Genomic DNA, 11,590 nt, shown 5'->3' on the forward strand with positions numbered 1-11,590 from the left:
TTATGCCCGAAACGTCGATTCTCCTGTTCCCTGGATGCTGCCTGACCTGCTGCGCTTTTCCAGCAACACATTTTCAGCTACCTTATTGTATTCCTGATGAAGGGCTTTTGCCCAAAACATCTGATGCTGCCTGAATTGCTGTGCTTTTCCAGCACCACTCTAATCCAGTACCTAATTGAATGCCTTTTAGAAATCCAAATACATTACATCCACCTGTTCCCCTTTATTAATCCTCCTCAAGCTGTTCTAATAAGTTTGTTGTGTCTGGTTTCCTCTTCGTGAAGCCAGCTGACCCTTGCTTGGTGATATGTTTTTCTAAATGTTCTGGTGTTACATCCTCTGTAATGGAGAATCCTTCTTTTCCAATGACAAACATTAAGCTAACTGACCTGCTTACTTGCTTTTCAGAGTAAGTATTACATTGGCAGATTTACAGATTCTAAGAATTCTTTGAAAATTACTGCCAGTGAGTCCATAATCTCTATAGCTTTCTTTTAACATTTAGGATGCAACTCATTATGTCCAGGGGATTTATTAATCATTAGCTCCATTAGTTTTCCTGATACTTTGTCTCAAGTAATAGCTATTGTATTTATTTTCTGTCCCTCTTTTGCCACTTGATCATTTAATATTTTTGGAATGCTGTGATCGTCTTTTACCATGTAGCCTGAAAGTATTTAAAAACAATGTATTTAACTCCCCTTCCATTTCCAAGTTCCCCATTATTTTTCCCAAGCCTCATTCTCTAAGGAAGCCTTTGTTCACATTGGCCTCTTTCATTCATTTTATATATTTAATTAAGCTATACTGTCCCTTTTGATATTATTTGGTCGTTCACCCTCAAAGTTTTTTTTTCTTCTTTGGTACTTTCTTCGTCATCCTTTGTTACTTGTAAAAATGTTCCCAACCCCTTGCCTACCGATAATGTTTTTACACAAAATGTGTATTTTTCTTTTAATTTTATACTATTCATAATTTCCTTAGTTAACCATAGTTGATTAATCCCCTTCTTACATCCTTTTTCCTTATTGGCATATATCTTTTATTGTGAGTCACGAACTACTTTTTGATTTAGATTCCCTACAGCATGGAAACAGGCCCTTCAGCCCAACAAGTCCTCACCAACCCTTTGAAGAGCAACCAACCCAGACCCATTCCCCTACATTTATCCCTTCACCTACCACTACAGGCAATTTGCCATGGTCAATGTATCTAACCTGCACATCTTTGGACTGTGGGAGGAAACTCACACAGACATGGGGAGAATGTGCAAACTCCACACAGACTGTTGCCCGAGGCGGGAATTGAACCTGGGTGTCTGGCGCTGTGAGGCAGCAGTGCTAACCACTGTGCCACCATGCTGCCCCAATTTCTTAAATATCTGCCATTTCTGTTAAACATTTTTAAAATCCTCTCCAACAAACCCTGCCCTCATTGGTGATTACCTTTGTTTAAGCTTAGCACAAGCCTCATTAGGACTTGTAAACTGCATAGCCTTTATCCTTCCTGACCAGATCCTTTCTTAAAACATCATACTTGTGTCTGTGAGTTAATCATTTTTTCTCAGGGTTATTCAGTAGTAAAGTTCCTCTTTCTTTCATTCAAGAAAACCTTATAATTGGCTCCTTCATTTTGAATGGCTGAAGTGTGAGAGAGCTGAATACTATAAGCTACAGTCCACTGAGGGTTTTAAAAAGAGGGGAGCTAATTCACTCCTCAACTGGTTGCAACAACTTATGAAAGGAATTGCATAGGTATTTAAAAATAAAGCAAAGGTGAAGTAGAACTAATTGGATAGCTCTTTAGTAAAATGATCTCATGTTTAATGGATCAAATGGCCTCCATCTGTGCTATACTTTCTATGATTTTAAACATTTCATAGTCAAAAATGTATTGCAAATTATGCTCATGCCTGTAGGTTTTCAAGCAGGTCTGTTATGGCGACATGGTGGCTCAGTGGTTAGCACTGCTGCCTCACAGCACCAGGGTCCCAGATTTGATTCCATCCTCAGGTGACTGTCTGTGTGGAGTTTGCACATTCTCCCTGTGTCTGTGTGGGTTTCTTCAGAGTGCTCTGGTTTCCTCCCATAGTCCAAAGATATGCAGGTCAGGTGAATTGGTCATGATAAATTATCCATAGTGTTAGGTGCATTAGTCAGAGGGAGAGAGAGGTCTGTGTGGGTTACTCTTCGGCGGGTCGGTGTGGACTTGTTGGGCCGAAGGGCCTGTTTCCACACTGCAAAGAATCTAATCTAATCTAAAGAACCTTATAGAATATGCCACAAGCACATTGACATGAGAGTTTGTTGAAGTGTATTTGTTATGATTTAAGTAAAATATTGTGGAGGCTGCAAATCTAAAATAAAACCAAAAAATGCTGAAGAAGTCATATTGGACTCAAAACGCTAACTTTGTTTCTCTCTCCAAAGTTGCTGTCAGGCCGGCTGAGTTTCTCTAGTGCCTTAAGTTTTTTATATCTTGTAAATGTTATTTTGTTTGCTAATATATCAGTAAGAACATCCCATGAAATCATAGCACTGGTTTCTTTCAAGTAACTGGCATTGTCAGATGTTTGGTGCATTAAAATACTGAGGAAGGCATAATCTACAAAGGACCATAGATATCTCTCTCCATTAGTGACAGACAGTTGGTGATGTAAATCTTGAGATTAGCCACTCCATCCAAATGAGGTAAAGAGAAGAGACAGACCTACATTAGACGCTGCAGCTGGTGCATTGCCTTTATTCTACATAGTAAGACTGTGATTATAATCTATCATCAATCAATAGAGTCATAGAGTCATAGAGATGTACAGCATGGAAACAGACCCTTCGGTCTAGAGATTTACATAGGAAGGTGGTGTAAAATTATATTGGCACCACTAGATGGCAGCCTTGTTTATGGAATTTCCTGATACCAATCTATTATTCCGGAGGAAAGTTTAATGCAGTAACTTTACCTTCTCTTTTCAGCTGTAAAGAATCAGTGTAGCTTTTCGGCCCTTATTGATTTGATAATGTTAACTCAAAATAAAAGTTTTATTCAAAATTTGTTTTTGCAACTTCTTTGTGGAAATCTCAACAGTACAAAGAAGAGACATTTCAGCATGTATTTGGTTTGTTTTTAGAGTCATAGAGATGTACAGCATGGAAACAGACTCTTTGGTTCAACCCATCCATGCCGACCAGATATCCCAACCCAATATGGGCCAGCATCTGGCCCATATCCCTCCAAACCCTTCCTATTCATATACCCATCCAAATGCCTCTTAAATGTTGCAATTGTACCAGCTTCCACCACTTCCTCTGGCAGCTCATTACATACACATACCACCCTCTGTGTGAAAAAGTTACCCCTAAGGTCTCTTTTATATCTTTCCCCTCTCACCCTAAACCTATGCCCTCTAGTTCGGGATACCCCGACCCCAGGGAAAAGACTTTAACTATTTATCCTCTCCCTTTATAAGGTCACCCCTCAGCCTCTGACGCTCCAGGGAAAACAGCCCCTGCTCATTCAGCCTCTCCCTATAAAATCCTCCAACCCTGGCAACATCCTTGTAAATCTTTTCTGAACCCTTTCAAGTTTCACAACATCTTTCCGATAGGAAGGAGACCAGAATTGCATGCAATATTCCAACAGTAGCCTAACCAATGTCCTGTACAGTCACAACATGACTCAATACTCTGACCAATAAAGGAAAGCATACCAAGTGCCTCCTTCACTATCCTATCTATCTGCAACTCCACTTTCAAAGAGCTATGAACCTGCACTCCAAAGTCTGTTTGTTCAGCAACACTCCCAAGGACCTTACCATTAAGTGTATAAGTCCTGCTAAGATTTGTTTTCCCAAAATGCAGCACCTCACACTTTTCTGAATTAAACTCCATCTGCCACTTCTCAGCCCATTGGCCCATCTGAACAAGGTCCTGTTGTAATCTGAGGTAACCCACTTCGCTGTCCACTACACCTACAATTCTGGTGTCATCTGCAAACTTACTAACCATACCTATCATGTTCGAAGTCAAATCATTTATATAAATGTTGAAAAGTAGAGGACAGCACCGATCCCTGTGGCACTCGACTGGTCACAGGCCTCCAGTCTGAAAAACAAGCCTCCACCACCCTCTGTCTTCTACCTTTGAGCCAGTTCTGTATTCAAATGGCTAATTCTCCTGTATTCCGTGAGATCTAACCTTGCTAATTAGTCTCCCATGGGGAACTTTCTTTAACTATTTTGTTTTTTTTTTCAAATTTCTTCAACTTTTCCTTCATCTTTTAGGTAAGACATTAGTCTGAGTTCTCATTCACTTTCTGAGGTGTATAAGAGATCTCAGGGCACATTCTACTGGCTGGTTGTCAAACCTTGCTATGCACAAATTGGTTCTCATGTTTACTTTCAAAAGCACAATGATAACATTTCAAAAGTAAATTTATGTGCTTGGAAACATCACAAGGAAAGTATCACTAGGATATGAAAGATGCAAACATAACTTGCCAAGTCATTTCCTGTTTGATTTGAATCAATGTGAAAGCACAGGAGCGGAGTCACATACTGACCAAACATAAAGACAACACTTTCTATCCATAAAGGACACAAATAAATAAGTTAGATTTCTCAAAATAGGTTTCTATAAAAAGGTATAGAATGTACTGTGGGTGGGAATCTAAGTCTTCCACATCAACATTGACTTTTTAGTACCACTCCAGACCAAGCTGCCTGAGTCCTGAACATTTGTGGCAGACTTGTCCAGTGGCAAAGCTTACTTGAGCTTATCATCACCATCATATTGCAGAGGCATTTGTCCTTAACTATATTGGTAGAAGTAATCATTACATAGACCTTCTGGAGACAAAGTTCTGCCTTTACACATCATCATGTTGTGTGACATGACCATTGTGTTAAATGGGATAGTTTCAGAACAGGGCAAAAATGAGGACTGCAAATGCTGGAGATTAAGAGTCGAGATTAGAGTAGTGCTGGAAAAGCACAGCAGGTCAGGCAGCTTCCGAGGAGCAGGAAAAATTGACGTTTTGGGTAAAAACCTAATCCTGATGAAGAGCTTTTGCCTGAAATGTTGATTTTCCTGCTCCTTGGATGCTGCCTGACCTGCTGTGCTTTTCCAGAACCACTCTAATCTAGATTCAGAACAGATCCAGCAGTTCAAATCCAGGCATCAATAAGGCTCTGTGAACCATCAGCTACAGCAGAATTATATTCACCCACAGTCTGTAACTTCTTGGCCCAACATATCCTCCACTCTACCATTACCATCAAATCAAGGATCAATCCTAGTTCAATGAAGAGGACAGGAAGCTATGTCAAGAGTACAATTGGACACATCTAACAATGAGGTGTCATTAGTGGGTTTCCTTCAGAAGGGGTTTGGTAGTCTGGATATTTGCTGATGACTGAACAATATTCAATAGTATGGTCTATGGTTTTCTGTGCATTAGCCCCATAACATAAATAACAGAAACTCAGGTTGAGGTTGAAGTTATTTAGAACATCTAACTATTTATACTTTATACAAAGTGTGTAATCTATATGTATTTTAGAGCTTAAATTTTAATCTGGTTTTGTCTTTGTGTATGAATTTGTACCTGCCGATTATATTTCACGAAATAATTAGTGGTTACACCAAAAGTTGAGCTACAATTTCTTTGGGGTTCAGAAACATTACACATTTTTAGTTCATTGAAATCTGAGGTCCACTTCCATTTGCAGACGATAACAAAGTCAGCACGTTTGATGAGTGGGCTACTTTCTGATTCTAATAAACTACAGTTGGATTTAAGGCAAGTATTACCCTGGCTAGTCTTCGTGCATGAAAGGCTTTAACAATTGCTTTGTTAGTATTTCTGGAGTCTGTTTTAAAACCAGTTTTGGCGATAGAGCTCATGGCTTAATCATGGGAATTTGTTTGTATTAGAAGAGTTTCTGAAGTGGACAGAAGCAAAATTGAAGAGCATTAGCTTGCTTTCAGTTATTCAGGACGTTATTTTATATGCTGAGGGGAAACCCCCAGGCCAGTTCACTGATGTCCTTGTTGCAGTTAAATGTAAGAAGTAACTTCTCCGAGAGAAAGATGTTAGTTTAGAAAAGTTAGGAAATAAGTTACCTCATTCTAAAAGATTTAGCTGAAAGTTCTAGACAAAAAGTGTTTGTTAGAACCTGAAGGGGTTAGTCAAAGCGGAGAAAGTCTATGCTCAACCATGTGAATACTGAGGGAATTAAACCCTCATGAACAGGAATCGAAAGCAACAGCTAAGGAAAACCTATTGATGTGATTTCTCTAAAGAAGGGAATTCTCTCTGGTATTTCAGCCATGTAAAGGAATACAGTTGGGATAGATGAAATATTATATTTTCACTATGTTTCAGTAACTTTTAAACTGTGTTATAGAGCAATAGTTTGGTTTATTTTATTTTATCTTTTGTGGATAAACTTCTGTTCTGTTGTTAAAATAGATCTTTAACTTTGTGTGCTAGTGTTTCTGTGAAAGTCCACTATGTCAAATAAAGAAAAACATCCATGATAAAATAAAACAAAGAACTATTGATGTTGAAGATCTAAATCAAACCAAAACAGAAATTGCTGGAGAAGCTCTAGAGGTCTGGCAGCATCTGTGGAGAGAAAACAGAGGTAGTTTTGAGTCCAGTGACCCTTCTGCCGAACTATGATCTATTAAGCCAGATTATTCTGGGATCTGGCCTCCTCAATAAAAGCATCGGCTGGAATCATAACAACATGAATGCGCTGTCACAGACTTACACATATGGTCTGGTTCCTTTCCTATCAATGTTACTGTACATTACATACATATAACTGACGGACTGAATACACTGCACTGATGTTATTACAATATGAGAGTGCCTGAAGGCAAGAATAATATCCCAGAACGTCACACATTGTGATGTCATGTCACTGTCTGAAAGATACAGGACTGTCTGGTCTGAAATCTGTGCCATGAAGCAACATTCAAAACCATTCAAAACTCCTTAGATACTGAAGAGGTTCATACCCACATGCAGCAAGACTTGGAAACATTCTATTGACCATAAGGCATACATCAGCTGTGTAATGAAATCTAAGGTAAATCAGTGCAATCAGTAACTCAACAATCACTTGTATACATTCACACCCACAGATCTGCTGCAAAATGAAAGAAGTTTGTACCATCTACAAGACACAACACAGCAGCTCACCAAAGCTCCTTTAATAACTCCTAACCTGTGATGTCTGCCAAGGACGACAGGGACAGCAGACTCATGGGAACGCCACTACCTGCAAGTTCTCCAAGACACACACCATCCTGCCTTGGAAGAATATCATTGTTACTTCACTGTTGCTGGGTTAAAATTCTTGAACTCCCTCAATAATAACAGTGTGGGGTTATCTATTCCACATGAGTTTCAAGATAGTGAGATCTGCAGATGCTGGAGAGTCAAAAAGTGGATAAAAAGTGGAGCTGGTAAAAGCACAGTGAGTCAAGCAGCATCAGGGGAGAAGTGGAGTCGATGTTTGATGTTGGAACCTTTCATCAGGACTAGGGGAGGGGAAGGGGGCTGCAAAATAAATAAGGGAGGGGTGTGGAGTTGGGGCTGGGGTACCTGACCCTATCAGTCCATCTTCCTTCCCACCTACCCGCTCCACTCTTCCCACTGACCAATCACAGCCACCTCTACCTGCATTCACCTAACGCTAGCCCACCCATCCCTCGCCCCCAGCCCCATCTCCCTCCCTCTATTTGTTTCACAGCCCCTTCCCCTCCCCTAGTCCTGTTAAAAGGTTCTGACCTGAAACGTTGACTCCCCTTCGCTGATGCTGCTTGACCCGCTGTGCCTTTTCCCGCTCCATTCTTTCTTCACTTGGACTTCCCCTACCAAAACAAAAAGAGCATTGGATTGTGCTGTAAAATGCTCCACACTACAGCAAGCAGCAGTGGATCTAAAATGGAATTTGGAATGAGTCCTGATTAAAGTGTTCATGGTCCAACAATCAAACATTCAAAAGAGATCACAGCTTATTAAATTTGTGCATGCAGACATTTAGACATCAAATGCAGCTTCCTATAGGTTATGATATGTACAAAAATCCTCCTGAAGAAGGGTTTATGCCCGAAACGTCGATTCTCCTGTTCCCTGGATGCTGCCTGACCTGCTGCGCTTTTCCAGCAACACATTTCCAGCTATGTACAAAAATAACCCATGTCTTACCAGAATATGTCAGGTTTCTGCACCAGAGGAGAGGGAGGAGATCACTGGAGGAGGAGGGAAGTGCAGTGCATTGGGGGGCATCTGGGGATTGGGAAGGGGATAAAGGAAACTTAATACTGGGAATGGTGGGAAAAATGTAGGTGACCAGAGGATGCAGAGTAGAGTGAAAATGGAGAAGAGGGGGTCATGATGGGAAGGGATGCAGATGAGAGTGCAAGGGTGATGACTGGTATATACATTATAATAACTAATTATAGTCATTACAATAACCAATATAACTAATACTAATAATATTACAATGATCATTATAATTGTCTATGTTAAACGATCATACTAACAACTGGGACTTAGAAAAATATTGATCTGAGTTTTTCCTTTTCTTGAATCTTTTGTCTTATATTTTCCTTATCCTCTTCTAGGCTGATCAAACTTTTGTTTTAATTTATTTTATTAACTGATTTCCTAGGATTTTGGTTGAACACTGCTCTGTGGATATGGGCTGGGTGCTGGCAGGTGGGCCTAGATGGGGTTGTGATATCTGGTCAGCATGGATGAATTGGACTGAAGGTTCTGTTCTACGACTCTATGACTCTATGTGCTTAGATTGCCGATGGATTTCATTTTATGGTCATTGATTTCAACAGGTCACTGTTAGATGCCAGGTAATGACTGAATGAATGCTTTGTGTGATCAAACACTATCAAAGTGGAGAATGACACTAAATATTTCTGGTAGGAGCAGTTGTTCAAGAAGGTGGCTTAACCTCACCATTTCAAGGGTAAATAGGGATAGGCAATAAATGCCCATATACCCGAGCAAATCGTAGGAGGTGCTATGTACAATCTGTTCTTTTCTTGATAAATCTATCATTATTCATTCCTTGTAAAGTGTAATGTGTATGGAATTCAGAAAATCCAGGCTATATAGGTGTCTCCCTTGAGTCTCTTGAAATCACAACATCAGATTTTTATAATTCACGAGACAGAGAGAAAGAAAACTCTAATCAATGACACATATGTGGTGGTGACAACTCAAAGCCACACATTTGCTGAACCAAGAACATAATCCAATATGCCTGCCTGTAAGACGACAGAAGGTGCTGTGTCTTGAACACTGAGACATCAGCCAGTGGCACTCTGCTATCTATGTGCCCGTGTTCACAGTTTCTCACTGTGGGAGTGGGTGCATTTGCTTCCTTCAGAAACTGTTCCCTCACTGGTAACACTTGAGATGCATAAACACAACCAATGGAACACCTATGAAGTTGGTGATGGATTTAGTCAGTGACATTAAACAAATAAATCTGTGACTGATCCGAAACAACATTTGTTGCTAAATAATTGTATTAATATCTTTACATTGTTTTCATTTCTTTGTATGTTTAATGTGATTTGTTAAAGCTTCGTTTGTAGAAATAATTATGACTCATGACTGCTACATTGTATATTAAATGTCACACATTCAATTAATTACATTCTCCTTCTTCAGGTGCCATGTTTCATAATGCTGATTGATCATGGCTCTGCAATTTTCACAACCCTGTGAAATCAATGTCTTGGTGTTGTTCTCCATCTTTACACACTGAAACTGTCAGCATCTTTCCTCTTTTGTCTGCCTGTTTTTCTAACAACCTCCATTTTTTTTCAGTCACTGACTGATGTTCTAGTTGCTCTCCCCTAAGTTCACGGCTAAAGGAATTCTAATTGTCTCTTGGTGATCATCTTCAAAGGTTCTTGTGGTGTGCCTGCTCTCCTCATTTGTTGTGTGTGTTGGCATATAATCCTCATCAAATACAAGAAACCGGGTGTGACCTGAATGCAAGAAAGCAAATGGTGTGGTCAGGTTGTCAGTTGTTGTTGTCTCTCGATCTGCACTAATTCCTGCATGACTGAGTGCATAGACACAGGAAAGGGGGGGTTGACCATCAGCCTTTGCTTGTAACAATACCCCTGGCCCCCTCTGCCCACAATTCCCAGAAACTCCCAAAAGCCCTCTCCCCCAGTTTTCCCCTTTAATATACGATGTTGTCATAATTTCAAATTTGGCCTATTTGCATTTGTCCTGATGAGGGCAAGACCAAATGTCTGGCAACAACTTTGCTGTTTTCCATAACATTTAAATTCTATACAGACAAATGACTGTTTATTTCTAATGCATGAGTGCATAGTTTTAATAACGCAAAAAACCATGAGGTGACAGCCTCCACCCTTCTTTCTCATTCTGTGTCTAATTTGACACTGAATTCACTTTGCTCTTGGTTCCTTCTCAATTAGATGGCAAAGATTTGATAGCAACAAAGTAGAAAAGAGGAGATCATCCTGTTCCGGTCAATATTTATCTCTTAGTTAACAACTGGGACTTAGAAAAATATTGATCTGAGTTTTTCCTTACCTTGAAACTTTTATATTTTCCTTATTCTCTTCTAGGCTGATCAAATTTTTGTTTTGGTTTACTTTCTTAACTAATTTCCTAGGATTTTGGTTGAACACTGCTCTGTGCTGAAAGAGAAATGAGTTATTGCAATTGATGTGTTTGGATTGCCAATCATTAAAAATAGAGTATTTGGTCATTTGTTTTTGTAGAATCTTACAATGTCCAAATTAGTTGTTGTATTTCTTACACAACATCAGTGACTATGACCTGAATCACACCATATTTTAGCAAATGGTCCTTTTGTTAGTTTGCCCTCTTGTCCCTGCTATTTCACACTCTCTGCTACTGTACCCACCTCTTATCAAAGCTCATGCTATACAAAACTTACTGTCACATGCAACATCTTCCCTTACTGACTGTCACCCACCCTAAACCCCAGCCCTGCCACGCCCTCTGCACCGCCCACTCTTTCCCCATGGATACCTCACCACCTTCCCTGTACCTTTACCATCACCTTTACCATGGGTCAACCCATTTAATCTCAGCCAATACCTTCCTTTCTCTCAGGAGAAAATAGCCAATAAAAAGGCAGTTGGAGTTAAGGTGGGATGCCTGACATTCAGCTCCTTACCCACTACATGGAGACAGCCCTGCCTTTGTCCACTCCAAGTGGATACCTGACCATGCCCAAACCCACTCACTGATATCAACAGCTGCCCTTGACTTACTGTGTCCATTCCCCCGACTGAAGGGTGTCTCTCATGCTGGGACCAAACACTAATCCTTCCGCGTTTGAGTTTGGTTAATGTACATGGTGTGTTACCAGCTACTGATATATGATGCAGTGTAACAACGATGTAAAATGGTGATATGCAGCAATGTGTACTCCCTAGACTGGTAATTGCTGCCACCTATGATAAGCTGCCCGGCTTTGTGCCTGCACTAAAAGGCAAAGCAGAGATGCTGAGAGCATTGAGATAGTTCCGAGGTGAGTGAGTAC

This window comes from Chiloscyllium plagiosum, chromosome 17, assembly GCF_004010195.1.
Source record: "Chiloscyllium plagiosum isolate BGI_BamShark_2017 chromosome 17, ASM401019v2, whole genome shotgun sequence".
Lineage (NCBI taxonomy): Eukaryota > Metazoa > Chordata > Chondrichthyes > Orectolobiformes > Hemiscylliidae > Chiloscyllium > Chiloscyllium plagiosum.